Source organism: Schistocerca serialis, chromosome 3 (genome assembly GCF_023864345.2).
Source record: "Schistocerca serialis cubense isolate TAMUIC-IGC-003099 chromosome 3, iqSchSeri2.2, whole genome shotgun sequence".
NCBI lineage: Eukaryota > Metazoa > Arthropoda > Insecta > Orthoptera > Acrididae > Schistocerca > Schistocerca serialis.
Window position 1 is genome coordinate 462,237,676 of NC_064640.1, and position 18,385 is coordinate 462,256,060.

Consider the following 18,385-nt stretch of genomic DNA (forward strand, 5'->3'; position numbering starts at 1 on the left):
TATAGCAGATAGCGCCATAAATTCTGGTCCCAGTCCTTTAACGGCAAAGCAATAATGGCGAAGTAGCATTCGTAGAAGAATTACGGCGGTGAATAGCCGCATGCAACTAAGATCGTCAGCGGTCGGCTACAGATCTTTTACTCTTTATGCGGGAAGGAAAGACAGTTCATTCTGTAATTGATGGGTGTTTGAAAAAGGCAAATCGCCGCGACATGAAAAACAAATTTTAGCGTTATACAATATTCATCGCAAAGAGTTAACAGTGTACTGTCAAGATACCTTTCATAAGCCGTCACAGCTTTTTTTTTTTCTCTAGAGCTTCATGCGAATGTCCTCAGTTTCAGAAGTAACTATCTCAAAAATTTGTTCGGAAACGTGAATATATTGTTATTTTTGACACTAAAACCTCACTAAAGAAAAAGAAAACCAGACCGATCGATGTTTCTGTCGGAATACGATGAAACGAAAAATTCTATCACATTTACTTACAAGTCATTTGCTTTCTTTTTCAGACATTTGCGGCTGTTAAGTAATTTTAACAATGTTTAAAATGTAATATTACAGTTTACATTTCACCACTCATTATAAAATTCCTGATTTTTGTCTTAAATGCGTAAGGTAGAATTTAGAATTTTCTTAACCTATACCTTAAACTTTAATGAAATAGAATACTTAATGAAGGAAGTGATAATTATAACACTCGCAGTTTGCTACCGCTATTCATTCTTCCTGAGTACATACGGGAAACTGCGAAGACAATATATACACTCCAGAACAGAATTAAAGGATCACTTTTTCGAAACCCCGTTATTGTCTCATATTGCTGTGCATAAGTTTCAAATTTGACTCGAAAGTGCCTACACCCTTCCTCTGTAAGGGTGCAATAGCGTGGCACCATTCGACTTCACCCTCGGACTGGGACACGCTTCAAGCAGTAACGTGTCGACTCATGCGAAAAAAGGCCACATCTCGGAAGTACATGTGAGATATAAGGTGATGTAATAATGCCACATTCTCCAAAATTCTGCCCAGTACCACGGTTGGAGTGTCAGACGATGATAAGGTCGTCACAGCTCCTCTTACCCACATTTCACCTCTTTTAGGGGCGTCTGCGATGGAGGTCAGAACTGCGACATCCACCGTTGATATCAAGCGTTTCTGTTACGTGTGGCCGAGGAAAACATTTCAGACACTCTGCCACCCAGAAGCGACACGTAGAGGCCTCACGGGGTGGCATAAGGGGCGTCAATGAAACCACCTATTTTCCTGGAGTATTGATTCCCACAGATTTCACGGTAGAAAACGACAGTTAGCAGTGCGATGAGCAACTGAAATACTTTCTTGACAATCTTTGATACTGCTGACACCTTTGAACTTTTCAGTCCTTCTCTAAGGACATTGCGGGGCTGTATCCGCATTGAAAGTGATCGCACCTCTTTGGAGTTGTGCGCGACCGCATTTTTTTCTCTCGTGTACAGGTTGGAACCATTAGCGACCTTTCAAAACCATTCGACGAAATTTGAACATGATCCGTAAAGCAAGGAGTACCTATACTTCTTCATTCCTTTTGTTTCCCTCTCTACTTTGCGTGACCACATTAACATGTTCTTGAATAAATGGCATAGGGTCCCCCACAGTTCGGCAACATGCCCGATGCCACCACGCAACTTTGTTGAGCACGTCAGAGATGTACCTTCAGAAGTTTCGACACCAAATCTCACTGGCGGCTGCTCTAGTGCCTTGGGTTAAGCAACCACTTCGACACTCCTCGGTTCAGGTTTGCCTACCTTCAGAACCTAGACCAGTCGCTAGGCTGATTTGGTGTCGAAGTTTCTGACAGGTAAATTTGTAGCGTGCTCGAAATAGTTGCGTTGGTGGCACCGAGTATGTTGTCGTGTCGAAGGGGGGGAGGGGGGGTGTTTGACGACGAACTCCTTACCGTTTTATACACGTCTATCTTAATGCTGCACTCCTACAGAAAGCAGGAGAACTGAAAAAGCGTAAGCACGCTCTGATGCTTTGGGTCATGTGCAAATTTCGTCGAATGGTTTTAACGCTCCCTACTGATGCCAACCTGTACACGAGGTTAAAAACTGCACTGCACACGGCGCTCAAAATGGGTGCGACCACGTTCAATGCAGATACAGCTCAGCCATGTCCTTAGAGAGGGTTGAAACGTCCAAAGGTGTCAGCTACGTCAAATGTTGTCAAGAACACTTACCACCTGATCATCGCACTACCAACTATCGTTTTTGACCGCGAAATCTGTAAGAATCAACGCCTCAGGGAAATGAGTGGTTTCATTGGCGTCGTTTATGCCACCAATGAGACCTTTTCGTAGCGCTTCTGAGTGGCAGAATGTCTGAAATGTTTTCCTCCGTCACTCATAAGGAATATGCATGATTTCAATGGTGGCTGACGCGGTTCTGATCTCCATCGGCTAATAAAGATATCAGTGTGAGCAAGAGGGGCTGTGACGATCACACAATTGTCTGACATACCCACTGTGGCTTAGGGCGGAATTGTGGAAAAATTTGTACCAATATATAACATCATTACCCCACCTTACAGCTCAAAGCTATGGCCTTTTTTTGCATGTGTCGACACGTTGCTCTTTGAAGCGTCTCAGAGCCAAAGGGTGGCTCGACAGGGAGCCACGCTATTGCACCATTACAGAGGAAGGCTGTAAGTATCTTTGAACCAAATTTGAAGCTTATGCACAGCAACGGGAGACAGTTACGGGGTTTTCAGAAAGTGATCCTTTAATTGTGTAGCGCAGTGTGGTTAATCTCCTCGATGTGTACTGCTCGGTGTTCATTTCTAATTCATGCAAAGGGCAGAACTTTGGATTAACGACTGTTGTTACTCCTAAGCATTTGGTGAAATTTTATCCACTCCAATAAAATTTCACATGACGGCTCTACATAACGAAAAATCCCGTACCCATTCGTGAGATATCTCTCTTCTCCACTTCGCCACATATTTATAGTCTAATTTCATGTTAATTCCACACACGTGTCAATACCTTTTGGCGAATAAACATTTATTACTTATTTCTAGATTAGTTTTTGGCGAAAATGACATAGCTGTAGAATTAAAAATACATGGGATACAATTTTACTGTGGTGTGTCACGTAAATCGAGCAAGAATATGGTGTGGATAATTATTGCGGCATTTATTTTTTAATTTTGTTGAATGTATGCTATCTCAGCCATATCACACACCAGTTTCCTCCATTATATTTGGTTCTACTCTCGGCAAGTAATTGATCCGAGCTAACTTAAACAAGAAATATTCATGTATGTGGAACAGTACTCTAAAATTTGACGATCGTCTCTTATGTATCTTTATGTACACTTCTGAATATCTATATTATTAGATTTTCTGCTAATTTTCTTATGTTTTATTATAATAGTGGGGTCATATTAATGTTCTTTCAGACAAAATATCTCACACAATAGCTCTCTTACCTTTATAAAATTTGGTTTTATGGAACGCATTGTTTTGTGCTTTTCATTGAATTCCGACTAGTATTCTTTTTTGTCATTATATCACATAATGTTATCAGGCCAGATGGCCTTTATAATAATAATGATAATAATAATAACAATAACAATAATAAAGGACTCTTGTTCAAAGAACGGAAGCTATTATTAACAGGACACGTACATTGAGACAGCATTTAAAAACGAATTAAAGTTTACACATTAAGAAAAGTGTAGACGTTGAGGTTAGTAATTACTCTCGTCATATAGCCAGGTGTAACCTGCTCACCTACAGGAAAGTATGAATATGTGTTTGAAGAACGTGTAATTTTATGATCTTAATCCAAACAGTTTCTGTAAGATGTGAATTGTGTTACAGAGCTGCAGAAGACGAATCTTATAGTCATCAGGGCAACGTACGGTATAGAGCAGAGATGTGTGGATGTAAAATAAATGTTTGTGTTATTGTGGTTAGAAGGATCATGTTCCTCATTTCACTGTAAAAGAAATGCTGTGATGTTGCTACATATTTAGTTGTCTAGAAAAACTGATTAACTTTTTATTTAGAAAAACGGTGTAGGCACGTGTGGAAAACGATACTTGAGTGTAGTAAACAGGAATGTCGATGATCCGTGCCAAGATTTATGTTTCTGGTAAATCGTTCCTTAGTACTTCATTGACCGATTTTTACCATTTATGCCGAGGATAGAGGAAGATTTTTAATCATGTTGTGAGATATGACGTTTTAAAAGGTGAAGGCACTCTGTCAACGAGAACAACTTTCAGTTAGTATTTGAAAATCTGTTCATGAAAACTAATGTAAGCTGCGTTAGACGTTATTTACGGGATGGATTAGTTGATTAGCTGTGTGTTAACGTTCTGACATTACTGTACTTACGAGCAAGAGCGTACAATAAAAGTTCTCTGATTAACACTTGTACATTGAAACAGATCAGCTGTGGTACGCGAGGAATTAATCAGGAAAGGTTTAGAAGAATCGGTGTTTATTTAAAGTGTAATATGACTTATGACTGAGATTTATCGGGAACCCGAAATGGGAATAACTAATCATTTGCTGGCGCTGTTGCCTGTCGGACTGAAATTCTATTGAATTTAATTCTTTCCAACAACTTATACAGCAATGGAAGTGGTAGCAGTCAGAAGTGGTGTTCGTGACCGCTATGATTCATTCTTCTCCCCGCGCAACCTAAAGCGGAATGTCGTTCGTTCACGCAAACGCCGACGCAGTTCTATGCCATGGCCCAGTACTTAGTTCCTCTATTTTTATTGTCACTGGAGGAAAAATTATCCGATGTAAAGATTTAAGAGAAGACCTTGTCGCTATTGAGATAAAATGGTCTTGTCTTTTCACGGTGTTAACCGTCCAGCTTAACGCGAAAATCTATAAGAAGAGGAATGCTGCAAGTCCTGACATACCGCTTATCTTTCTCTTTTTGCTTCGTTCAAACTTTAATGTGTGTCACGAGAAAATTTGGTGAAACTCATTTCTTATTTCACAGCGATCCTTGTCTCATTTCAGTAGTCTGCTCGTTTCTGTATTCACCCTCGTTCAACATTCGCATCGGGAACTCGTAGCGAACCTCGAGAGCACAAACCCCGAGGGCCAACATTCTTTAATATGAGCCACGTATTCAGACACGAACTGCCAGCCGTTCGTTTCGCCTGACAGGAAGTGGGAGACATATGAATACCTAATGCCTCATAATTCAGCGGCTTAGTGATGCGGTTATCTGAGAACCCCCACCCTCCCCTCCCACCAACACACACATGCGCGCACACACATACACACACACACACACACACTCAGAGAGAGACAGAGAGAGAGAGAGAGAGAGAGAGAGAGAGAGAGAGAGAGAGAGAGAGAGAGAGAAGGAAAGCACAGATGCACGCAAATATGGCGAAAAAATTTTAACACTACATTTAGTATAAGGAAAATCATATAACGTAGTACGGGGAGATCCTGTGGGAATCGTTTCATAAAATACAGATTTCGATGGTGACTGCGAACAGAATCCTGCGATCCGGTTCTTTGGCATCAGCTGACCGAAACAAGGAATGATTTTATTTCCGGGCGGCGTCCAGTCCCCACAGAATCTACAATATGCGAAAAGGTGTGATTTTCCGCTAAAGGGATCTCTACATTTCGTACTTTCCTGTAGCTTCAATTTATGAGATACGTGATTGAATTTTGTATGCTGATATAATACATAGAAACTGCCTTATCTTAAATAAAAAGGAATTCATTATATCAATGACATTCGTGCAATGCAAATTTTAGCGAAGCACATGGAAAATATTGTTGAACGATGAGGCTTTCTACGAGCGTTACGTTTTGTGCATCTTGTAAGGTTGTGGGGTTGAGTCCCTCATTGTAATTCTTTTTAATTTTAAATTTTTTACGTTACTTAAACCGCAATTAAATCTAATTAATACTCAACATATTGTATTTTTTAATATTTTCATAGACGATATTGGAAGGGAAAGCAAAGGAAAATTTTGGATTCAAAATAATTTTTTTTTGATAAGATTGTATTTACAACGTCCACGAGTGTTCTGCAAGTAACTTCCATGAAGAGATTCCAACTGCAGCGTAGAGGATATGGTATTACGTCAGTTTAATTTTAACCTTCGAGCAATCTTCGGCAGCTGCACGCGAACAATAGTCTCCTGGTGAAGCCAGCTCATGCAAATCAGCACCTGCAAAAGAATGAAATCTAATTTCATATATGACGATCTGCTGTACGCCTTACTATCCCTTCGTGGAAAGTATTTGGAATCCCACATTGTCTTTACCTTTCCTTCTCATGCCTTTTATGAAAAGGTAAATAAATACAATGTACTCAGCATTATTCCCGTTTATGTGCAGGGTGAGTAACATAAAAATTGAAAATAAAAGAATTTATACGTAGGGACTAGACTGGACTACCCTTGGATTACCATTGTGTACGTTTGGCGCAGCAGAACCAGTACACAACGTTATTAGAGGCTAGACCATACATCAGCAAACAAGGTAGTATGTCTTCCAGAGATGGATTATTGCAGGTAATGCATATTTTCAGACGTCTTCGTCAGTACCATGCTATCAGTTTCGAATAGAACACTTGATGCTGCAGGCAAATTATCATCACAACTTTTTTTTTTTTTTGTGCTGACGACTGAATCTGCATTCGTAATTGATTTAGTCTGCTATTTACGTTTAGATTTACTGAAAATACATCTATTATAACTTTATACAGATTCTATGTTGTCGTCCAATACTGAACTTAAAATGATATTTTTAAAAGTTTTCGATGACACCAGCCCTATGTTAGCCAAAAATGTGAACTGAAACACTAGAGTGATAATTAAGAGAGCAAGAAGATTACATGGCAGAATCGTCCATAACTCTCTGATATGTTATGGTACTTAGCTTCAACGAGGGAATGGTGATGCTTGTCAGAATATTTCTCACTGCCAGAATGTTCAAACCCCGACACAAACACGCCCAGAAGCCGGTATCTGCAGTCACAGCTCCGAAAACCTTATAATGTTACAACGTACGTAGTTTCAGGCCAAATATTGGTTTGTTCTTAGGCAGAAATAGATTGACAGACTGAGTAGAAGGATTTAGTAGGATTGCTGTTAACAGAAAACATTCCTTTGATTAAGAATCGTGATATTTCAAATCATTCGGCAGGCAGAACATAATAACAGATATCTGCATTGTTGTCGTACTGCAAGTAATTTGGGTTTGTATATTACGAATAAAATTTGTTCGTATTTCATATCTAAGTGTACACGGTGCACTGTGTGTATATATTTTATGTGTATCGTTAGCTGTCTCTAAATAGCTGCAAAAACAAAAAGAGAAGACATACGTAACCTAGGCATCAACACTTTGTCTCCTCTTACTTCGGGATGCTTCAGCACTTCAGGAACACGCTTTGTACCCCATTCCAGAACATTCCAGTAATGTCAGAATGTTGGCGTTTCAGTAGAAATAATATCTCAGATTTCTCTTACTTCCCAGGAGGATATCTATAACAGTACTTCCTTTCAGAGATTCTGTTCAGGCAACATCTCCCCGTCTATAGGTTTCGCGTCTTAAGATTTTTTTCCAGTCCGGCGACGGTTAAAATAGACTTCACGTCGATGCAATCCTCTCTTCTACTAAACTCCATTCAGAAAAGTCTATGTACTGTTGAGTATGTGGTGTACCTTGGATGTGCCACCCTACAGAGAAGTGTTTCCTTCTGCCCTCGTGTCCTCCAGAATATATCTGACTTTTTTTTTTTTTTAATACCAAGGCGGCATTTTTTGTGTGGCATTACTGGTATCTTCTGAGATTTTCGTAATTCATTTAGGTTAAATTGTAAGCGATATGTTTAGTGGTGTACCGCTGACTACTGCTGAAGCGTGTTGTTGTCTTGGGTTAGAATTCCAGGTTTACTCTCACAACAAACACTGATAACTAGAAAATAAAGGCGTGCTGAAATTTGTAGCATGAACGTTTTGCGTTATACATACATTTCTTTTTTGTACAAGCCACCTGCAACTGGTTTGCTGGAGCGTACTTCTGTCAGCTATGTGAGCGACATCGGTACGATTTTGTACAGGTAAATGAAGTATAATACATTGTGAGAAAAGTGTTGTGATTCTCCATGGGTTGTTTAATTAGGCTAAAGAGAAGGCGTAACGAATTGGCTCAGACAGTTCCAGTAGAAGTCGGTGCAAGAAGCAGCACAATTTTCATTCTACGGATTATAAATAACGCATCCAAATATAAACCGGCAGTTTTAGTTCTGAACCATTTTTCATTAAAAAAAAGGCTTTCCACGAAAAAACGCATTTATAAAAGAGCTGCGCCAACTTGTCATCACCGATTTCGTCCAAATCGATTGCATGTGCTAAGCTTGTCGAGAAATGGAAATGACGGAAGTTGGAGCTCCAAATGGTCAAGCGCTTGGAAAAAAATGCCCTTTTTGGCACGGGTCGAACGAGGCATGAGCCATTTGAGGTGGGATTTCCAGACGGTTTCTCGCAGAATCTCTAAGCATCTTTGGACCAACTGCTGTATAATCTGTATTAAAGACTCTGACTAAATAGAATCATTTTTATAATATTCGGATTATTCGAGCTACAAGTCTAGTTAATGCTTTCACTTACATGTTGTTTCAATATGTTCCCTAACTCTCTTTCTCAGATGGGGCAAGAGCAGAGCTCTGTTGTTTTTCATATCCAAAAAGACAACTAAGGAACCAATCGAAATATCGTGTAAATGAACAGATTAACTTGGCTGACAACTAGCATTTATGGATATTACTTCGCCGACGTATCATCCGATATGAGTATTATCATAATTCTTGATGAAAAGCAACTTTAGATACGGTGACGTAAAACTGCTTCCCAAGAAAATGTACACGTTTCCAATAAAAAATGTGTGTTACGAAATCTTGTGAGAATAGGTCTGGAAGCAATTTAAGAGACCACTTTAAGTCCGTGGCACTAAGAAAGGGACGTTACCTACTCGTCATCACCCATTTCAGCCAAATGAAAGGTATATGCTGGGCTTGGCCAGGAATGAAAGAGACAGAAGAGGGAGCTACATATGGCCAATCGTTTCGTAAAATTAGAATTTCTGGCGCGTGTCGGGCAAGGAATGAGCCATAGATGTAAGCAGAGTTTCCAGACATCAGTTGGTGCAGCGGAAAAATTACAGATTGGCGATCAAAAGGTCGTGGGGTTGAGTCCTTCGGCGGAATTATTTTTAATTTTTAATGTTTTGTGTTACTTAAACAGCAAATAAACTTAAATAATACTCAAGATATTGTATTTATTAATATTTTCATAGAAGACATGGACAGGAAAACCGAAGGGATATTTGAGATTGAAAATAAATTTCCTACAAAAGACTGTGTTTATAACGTCCACAAGGATTCTGTAGGTGAAGGTATTCTAAACACAGCGTACAGAATTTCGTATTATGTTAGTTTAATTTTGATCTTCGAGCCATCATCGGCAGTTACACGTGAAGAATAGTTTTCCGGTGAAGATTGCGAGAAAACTACTGCTCTCCATGTTATTACGGTGAATATCACCCCCGTACGTGCAAATCTGCACCTGTAGAAGAATAAAAATATCTAATTTTATGCACGGCATTGTCGTGTACGGCTTATAATCCATTCCTAGAAACGTATTTCAAATCCGAAATATTTCTTTGTCCTTCCTTCTCGTGTCTTTTATGAAAATATTAAATAAAATATATTGAGTAGTATTTTGTATTATGTGCAGCATGAGTAACGTAAACAGTGAGAGGAAATTTTTTACCGCATAGCGACTGGACCCCACGACCGTGCGATTACCGTTGTGTATGGGTAAAGCAGCAGAAAGGGTAGACAATGTTAATCCGAGGGTCGCGCGGTAGAGACCCGAAGCGAAAATATTGTATTTTCAATTTTTACTTTACTCCCACTGCACGTGAACCGAAATAAAGTTCAGTACATTGTATTTATTAATATTTCCATAAAAGGTATGGAAAGAAAACACTAAGGAAAATTTGTGATTTCAAATCCGTTTCCAGGGAAGGATTGTAAGGAGTACACGAGATATTAGTACACAAAATTAAATATTTTTATTATTTTGCAGATGCAGATTTGCACGTGCTGGGGTGATATTCACCGTAAAAACAGAGGCAGCGGTAATTTTCTCGGCATCTTCACCGGGAACCTATTCTTCGTGTGCAGTTTCTAAAGATTGCTAGATGGTCAAAATTAAACTAACGTAATGTGGCGTACTGTACGCAGTAATTAGAATCCCTCCATGGGAAGTTACTCACAGGATACCTGTAGGAAATTTATTTTCAATCCCAAATATCTCTTTGATAATCCTCCCTACGTATTCTATGAAATTATTAATGAATATAACATGATGAGCATTATTCACGTTTATTTGCAATTTAAGTAACATAAAAATATTCAAAATTAAGAAGAATTCTGGTGAGGGACTCAACCCCATGACTTTTGGATCACCAGTCCGTAATTTTTCCGCTGCTCCAGCTGATGCCTGGAAACTCCGATAACATAAATGGCTCACACCATGTGTGACGCACGCCAAAAATACTGTTCTAGAGCTTCTACTTCTGTCTCTTTTATTTATCGGCCATACCCCAACACACTATAAATTTGGAGGAAGTCGGTGATGACGACTAGGCCCCTTCTTAATGCCACAGACTGAAAGTGGTCTCTTACACTGCTTCCATACCTCTGCTCAGAAGTGTTAGTAAAACCTGATTTTTTATTGTAAACATGTACATTTTCTTCTAAAGTAGTAACCGTCACTGTAGCTAAGGGCGCTGTTCATCAAGAACTTGGGTAATACTGATCGTTGGAATACCTTCTCAAAATAACCTTCAGCGTTTCTAGTTGTCAGCCAAGTCAATCTATTCATTTAGACGATATTTCGATTGGTTTCTTAGCTGTCTTCCTCAGGTACGCCAAACAACAAAGCTCTGCTCTTAGCACATCCGAAAAAGACAGTTAGGGGATATCTTGAAATAACGTGTAAATGAAAACAAGGCTTGATGCTCAAACGGTCTGAATATTATAAAAACGTTCCTTCTTTAGTCATAGTTTTTGTTACAACTACTCAGATGCTATAGCAGTCGTTACAAAGTCCTTAACCATGCTACCTCAATTGGATTATGCCTCATTCGACCCGCGCAAAAAATGCTTTTTATCTGAACTCTTGATCATCTGTCACTTTTATTTGTAGCCAATCCCTACTATATACCATCAAATTTCCGCGAAATCGATGATGACGAGCAGGTGCGGTCTCCTTGTGAGTCAACTTTCTTGGAACTTTTTCGTGGAAAGTTACTTTTTTTATTTACTGAAAAATAATTCACCAGTAGAAATATTGATTCATATTTGGATGCGTTTTTCGCAATCTGCAGTCTATTTCAACCGTTGCCAGATTGAAAAAAATAGTATGACGTGAAATCTATAGACGGGATGATGTTGCCTGAACAGAAGTCGTGAAAAGAAGTTTTATTATAGATATCCTCCTGGGAAGTAAGAGAAAAGGTGAGATATTATTTCTACTGAAACGCCAGAATTCCGAAACTAGTGGAATGTTCTGGAACAGGGACATACAGTGTGTTGCTGGAGCATTGAGCGTCTCGTCACAATAAGAGTCTAAGTGTTGACACCAGGGTTATGCATGTCTTCTCATTTAGTTTTTGCACCTATTCAGGGAAACCTAATGTCACACTTAAAATACATACACACAGTGCACCGTGTACACTTAGATATGAAACACAAACAAATTTTATTCGTAGGTATACAAACCCAAATTACTTGCAATACGACAGAAATGCGGAAACCTGTTATTGTTATTCTGCCTGGCGAATGATTTGACATAAGACGGTCTCAGGCGGAGGAACATTTCCTATTAACGACAATTCTACTAAATCCTTCCATTCACTCTGTCAATCTGTTTCTGCCCAAGAACAAACCATTATTTTTTCTCAAACTAAGTACATTGTAAACAATATATTCTTTTCGCAGCTGTGAGTGCCGATACTAGCTTCAGGGCTTGTTTGTGTCGGGGTTTGAACATTCTGGCAGTGAGAAATATTCTGATACGTATCACCACTACGTCATTGAAGTTAAGTACCGTAACACGTCAGACAGTTACGGACGTTTCTGCTGTGTAACCTTGTTGCCGTTTTCATTTGATTATCAGTCTAGATGTTTGAATTCACGTTTTTGGGAAACATAGGGCTGGACTCTTCGAACATTGATATCTGTTGCATTTTAAGGTCAGTATTTTGCGACGACATAGACTCTGTAGAAACTTATAATAGATGTATTTTCAGTAAATCTAAATATAAATAAAAGATTAAATCAACTACAAATGTGAATTTAGTCAGCAGCAAAAAACATTTTGTGATGTTAATGTGTTTGCAGCACGAAGTACTGTATTCGAAACTGACAGTATGGTATTGATGAAGACCTTTGAAAATAAGTATTACTTGCAACAATCTGTCTTTGAAAGGGTTTTTCTCTGATGTATGGTCTAGCCCATAAAATGAATATTAACATGAGTATTATCGAAAATACTTGTAAGATGTGCAGACATTATGTGCAAAAACACGTATGACAGTGTAGATAAATATTTATAACTGGAATAGGCAGGCTATGACGTGAGTTGAAAGTAAACTTTAAGATTATTTATTTGTAGTGACACTGCATTTCATTAAAATGTGTTCGATAGCTGCATTCGCATTGGCAGAGATATGATTACATTAGGCGATACCGCTTCTTTCCACGTGCAAAGAATGATATTCTTTGCTGGGCGTGAGAAAACTGCTTACGGCACGTCTCTCGATAATCGGGAGACATTTGTTGCTGTAGTGCGGCCATGTATTGCTGGAATTGTAGTAAAATTTCGGTCCATGTGTAGTCTGACGGGCTGGACGTCATGGAGATCTTCTAAGATGATGGAGCTGTAAGTTATTTGATTTCCAAACTCAGCCAAAATCAAGCGATAACATTATAATAAACAACATGTACAGAGAACAATATGTTTATGTTCAGAGTCGACGGCGTGTTGCTTAGAAAGTGTTGTGCTGAAAATCAGTATTACCAGATACCTGACATGTATACGACGTAGCGTGCAGACATCTGATGAAGTCCTGAAAAAAAGAAGTACATGCAATATTTCACAGCATTCAACATAAAAATGGAACATTATACATATTGCTAATGGAAACGTTATATGCAAATAGATGCAAGAAGGAATATTGTCTCCCCATAAATATTTCAGTAATTAGAAAGTTTTATGATGGACAATTATTATTCTCACGAAAAGAATATTTTGTTCTAATTATTTTTCTAAAATTTCTGTCCAAGGAGTAAATAAACCGATACAGACACAGTGCACGTCTTATAGCATGGGAGGTCGAAAATAAAATTTTTCGTGCCCCTTACAATTTTATAATAAAGTAGCAACTAGTTCGGTTTCGGGAGTCGTCTTACGCTGAAGATGTTAATTCTTAAGCGGAAAATATAGTGAAGGAAATTGTTAATCAGCGTACTGTGCAGAGTGCAAGCTCTGTTTTCGAGAAAAAAGTGTGTAATGTCCAAGACTAGAGTAGAAATATTTGTAAACAAACATCTTATCAAAACGCATTCTAACGTATCAGATCTCGGTTTTAGAAATTGGACTAGCGATTGATATCTGTCTCGTCTGCGGCGCGAGCAGTCAGAGCGAGGACGACAATGAGACGAAAACACAGAAAGCGCGGCGAGCGGGCGGGTACGCGCTACCCGAGGCGGGGGCGCGTGCGACACCCGGCGGCTACTGAGACACGCCGGGAAACCGCCTGCTACGGGCCGAGGAAGCGACCAACACCGAATCAATAGACCGCGCCGGCGCCAGAGGCAGCAGAGGCCGCGGAGGGAAAGCGCGCGGGTTACTCACCCCGACTGGTACCAGCAGCTGCGGCGGCGGCGGCAGTAGTGACGGCTGCTAGCGGAGCTTCTTCCCTCGGCGTCCGGTCGCTCTGGCGGGTGGACGCCGACTGTGCAGTGGCCGGCGGCCGCCGGCGGTAGTCGCTGACCGGCGCGCGGGACCGCGCCTGCGCCGCCGGCGCTACCCTCTCCGCCCCTCTGCCCGCGCCTCCCACTCCGTCTGCCTCCCACTCCGTCTGCCTCCCACCTGCCGCCACCGCCTCTATCTGCAAACACGGCCGGCGCCGTCGTTTCCGCGCACCGTAAGCGCAAAGGGGTAGCGCACGAAATTTGCGCACATTGCCATGTGTGAGGGGAGGTATATGAGCCCGTCAGAGCTTCGGCTGAAAACACTGGCAGCAGAGACTTCCACAGCCTGCTCTAAATACCTCCACGAGTAGCAGAATTCTGGACGATAAAAATTGCTTTTGTTAATAATAGACAATGATATCCAAACACTAGGAAGCAACCATAACGTGTGAAAATGAAGAGAAACTGACACCCAGTTCGATTACCTCGTTATGATACAATTGCAATATGCTACCACGGTGTCTGTCATCCAATTTTGTACGTAGAGGGTGATTCAGTTGCCCCAGCCTATGGGTTTTATGCAACCCGCAACACCTTCAAATACCACTCACAAGATTTTCATAGTCTCTCGCGAAAATTATTTGTCATACTGGAAAAAAGTGAACGACATCTTTTTGTAGGAAATTTTTGTATGTAAATTATGTACTGGAATACATTATCATTAGAGGCGATGGATGTCGAATTATTCAAGAAAAACGTACAAAAGTGACCTTCAAAGGCGTTTTTTCCTTGAATAACTCGAGAACTATGGCCTACAGCAAAAAACGTATCCCAGTGCAAAATGTAACTGCATTAAATTTCCTAAAAAAAGATCCTGCTCACTTTTTCTGCAGGACTAATGAGAGGAATATTCGAAAATAAAGGTCCGATCGGTCGGGAAATGGAAATTATGGAGAAAATCAAAAATGTTTTATTTGCAGCAGTTTGCTGCACCTTCCAGCTACTTCCTTAAATTGTCACTGCTTTGAGTTAGGCACTTTTCATAGCGTCGTTCCAACTTCCAATAACCTCATCATACAAGACAGATGCCTGTACTTTCTGTCATTTTTCTACGCTGGCCTGCAGTTCGTTGTCTGTGCGAAACGTTCTCTTCATAGCCAGCAGTGAGCAGAGATGAAAGTCAGAGGGAGCCAAGTACGGACAGTATCTACGTCTACATCATCTACATCTACATCTACATCCATACTCCGCAAGCCACCTGACGGTGTGTGGCGGAGGGTACCTTGAGTACCTCTATCGGTTCTCCCTTCTCTTCCAGTCTCGTATTGTTCGTGGAAAGAAGGATTGTCGGTATGCCTCTGTGTGGGCTCTAATCTCTCTGATTTTATCCTCATGGTCTCTTCGCGAGATATACGTAGGAGGGAGCAATATACTGCTTGACTCTTCGGTGAAGGTATGTTCTCGAAACTTTAACAAAAGCCCGTACCGAGCTACTGAGCGTCTCTCCTGCATAGTCTTCCACTGGAGTTTATCTATCATCTCCGTAACGCTTTCGCGATTACTAAATGATCCTGTAACGAAGCGCCCTGCCCTCCGTTGAATCTTCTCTATCTCTTCTATCAACCCTATCTAGTACGGATCCCACACTGCTGAGCAGTATTCAAGCAGTGGGCGAACAAGCGTACTGTAACCTACTTCCTTTGTTTTCGGATTGCATTTCCTTAGGATTCTTCCAATGAATCTCAGTCTGGCATTTGCTTTACCAACGATCAACTTTATATGATCATTCCATTTTAAATCACTCCTAATGCGTACTCCCAGATAATTTATGGATTAACTTCTTCCAGTTGCTGACCTGCTATTTTGTAGCTAAATGATAAGGGATGGTGAGTGATCAAACAGTTTCCATCGAAAACTCCGCAGGAGCGTCCTCGTTGGTTGCCCCTACAGTGTGCTGCCGAGAATCGTCACGAAGAAGGAAATACATGAAACGTACGTTATGAAGGGCTGCATGAAATCAGGTGAAACCTCTCAGCGAGAACCCATGCATGGCGGGATACAGTACTGTTCTATGCATCCTTATGTGCTCACTGTGTGCTCAGGATTGAAAAAAATGACGTGATGCGACCGGCTGTCATACCAGAGATACTGCCCAACACATATGTGCAGAGCTTCATCGGATTTTCACTATCGTTTCTCTTTCGCGACCTACTTGATCTTACTTTCCGAATAGCCCTCGAGCTTAGCGCGTAGCGTGTGATAGAATAAGAGAATGTCCCGTGTTGCTTTTGAAGACGTTGCGGGTTGAATGAAATACATAGGTAAGGACAGGTGAATTAGCCCATATTGCCCAGCAGCATACTTTCAATTAGGATAGCTGTTGGTGATATGTAAGGGAGAAGAGAATTAGTGTATGCAACTTCATTTTCCCGAAGAGCTACTGTGAAGAGCCTCTGACACATTGAAAAAATGTGTAACTGGATGCAGATCGACGAATGATGAAATGTTCATCCTTATTCACAACAGACCAGCAGTTCATCATCATCATCCAGAGCAGGCCTGTTCACTGATATGGTCGTGCGGCCTGGCTCACACTTGCGTCTTAGTTGTGAACAACCGGCAGGCACATGATGAGTAATAGAGTGGGAAGAGTAGGGGAGAGGGATTCGAAACAAGGTAACTCGGCACGAGAAACTGTTGTCAATTAGTCTATTCTACGGCCGTTAAGTAGGTCTAAGGATAAGTATTGCTTGACACTGGTTAATTAATGCCTTAAGTGAAAATTTTATTTTAAAACTGTTGAGAAATGACAATTAACTGGAACTTGCATTTATTAATTGATGGAGAAATGGACATGTGACAGCTAAGTACGAAACACGATTTTTGTTACGATTGATGTAGCCTTGTGTGAGCATCGTTTGCGGACTAAATTTAAATTGACATCAACATGTATTTCGTGACCATTTTAATCTCCCGTTAAGCATAAAAACATTACAGGTCAATGAACAGTACTTATTTTGGTTTTCACTAATGCATCAATGTCCGTTACCTCTTCCTGCAGTGGTTAGCACACGAGTCGCGTTCGGGAGGACGACGGTTCAAACCCACGTCCGGCCATCCTTATTTATGTTTTCCACGATGTCCCTAAATGACTTCACGAAAATACCAGGATAGTTCCTCTGAATCCCCATCCGTGTGCTTCGTCTTTAATGACCTCGTTGACGGACAAACACTAATCACCTCATCCACTTCTTCCTGAGCACTGCTATTGCGAAGATAAGCTTATAAATTCAAGTCTGTCAGTGAATCAGGGGTGGACTTCGTGTTCCACATTGAGGATAGATGTTGCTTTGCTATCAAATTTATCACTTAAATGCCTGTTACAATGCAGGCCTGCAAGCTGTAACTGTTGCAAGGCATCCTGCACTGACGTGCTATAAACTGATACTGCTGTGTCTGACCTTTACTGTGAAGTTTCTAGCTCAGCCATTATGCTGCTTTTCATCTATTTTTAATCAGTGCGGCATTAAACACGTAAGTTTTCGTTCAGCACTACGGCGAACTTTAACGTATTTTCATTTCTCTGAAGACAGCACACAATTTGCACTTTCCCTGTGATTATAGTGACACCTAAAAGACACATTTTCTGCCAGTGCTCACTACTCAGGTGGCCAGGCCCGGGTCTAGGAGAAGAGGGGGCAATTAGGGGTATCTGCCCCGGGCGAGGCAGTTTCAGGGAGCGCCAAATTCGTATTTTTGAAGAAAAAAACCTTGTTTCACAAATCGCCTACCATCCAGCGCACGTTGGTCTATTGATTATTTATATGATTACGAAACGCATCCCTGCTGGTTTTTGAACAATTCTGAACACATTATAAGTTTATTTCTGAACGACTCATAAGTTGATTTTTGAATTGTACATTGTGTAAGTGATATCTTTGCCAGGGGAATTCCTGGCGCATCTACAAATATAAAACTTTTCTGCAGACAAAAAGGGGGCTGAGCTGGACCGAATAAATCCGAATTGGTGGATACCAATCGCTGTTTGTTATTGTGGTTGACTGGGTGTTCGAATGATAAGTGTTATTATAATTATTAGCGAAATCCATTGTTGCAAACTACCAGAGTGGAAATGAACGACTTACAGGAATAATAGGTAAGAAAGATCACATATTTTCTTCCCGGTGTATTCAAGAAAATTAAAGTTTGACAGAAACTTTTTGCCAGGTTGCTAAACTACAAAGGGCTAGTTGTACAGTCCCCGATTACCAGTCGCTTAAGTTCTCTTCACGGAATAGCAAGGAAAACGCGTTGTACGGACACGTAATAACGCCTAACCGGAGAATAAACGCGGGATA

At 40.6% G+C, this 18,385-nt stretch overlaps 1 protein-coding gene across 7 annotated transcripts in view; it reads right to left on the bottom strand.

Moving 5' to 3' along the window:
* Positions 1-14,107, bottom strand: part of LOC126470365 (thrombospondin type-1 domain-containing protein 7A-like) — a 1,214,159-nt gene extending 1,200,052 nt beyond the window's left edge. For all 7 annotated transcript variants that reach the window (XM_050098173.1, XM_050098171.1, XM_050098172.1 and 4 more), the window contains exon 1: positions 13,969-14,107. The gene's annotated coding sequence lies outside the window, so the exon portion shown is untranslated. The remainder of the gene's footprint in view (positions 1-13,968) is intronic.
* Positions 14,108-18,385: the final 4,278 nt, after the last annotated feature.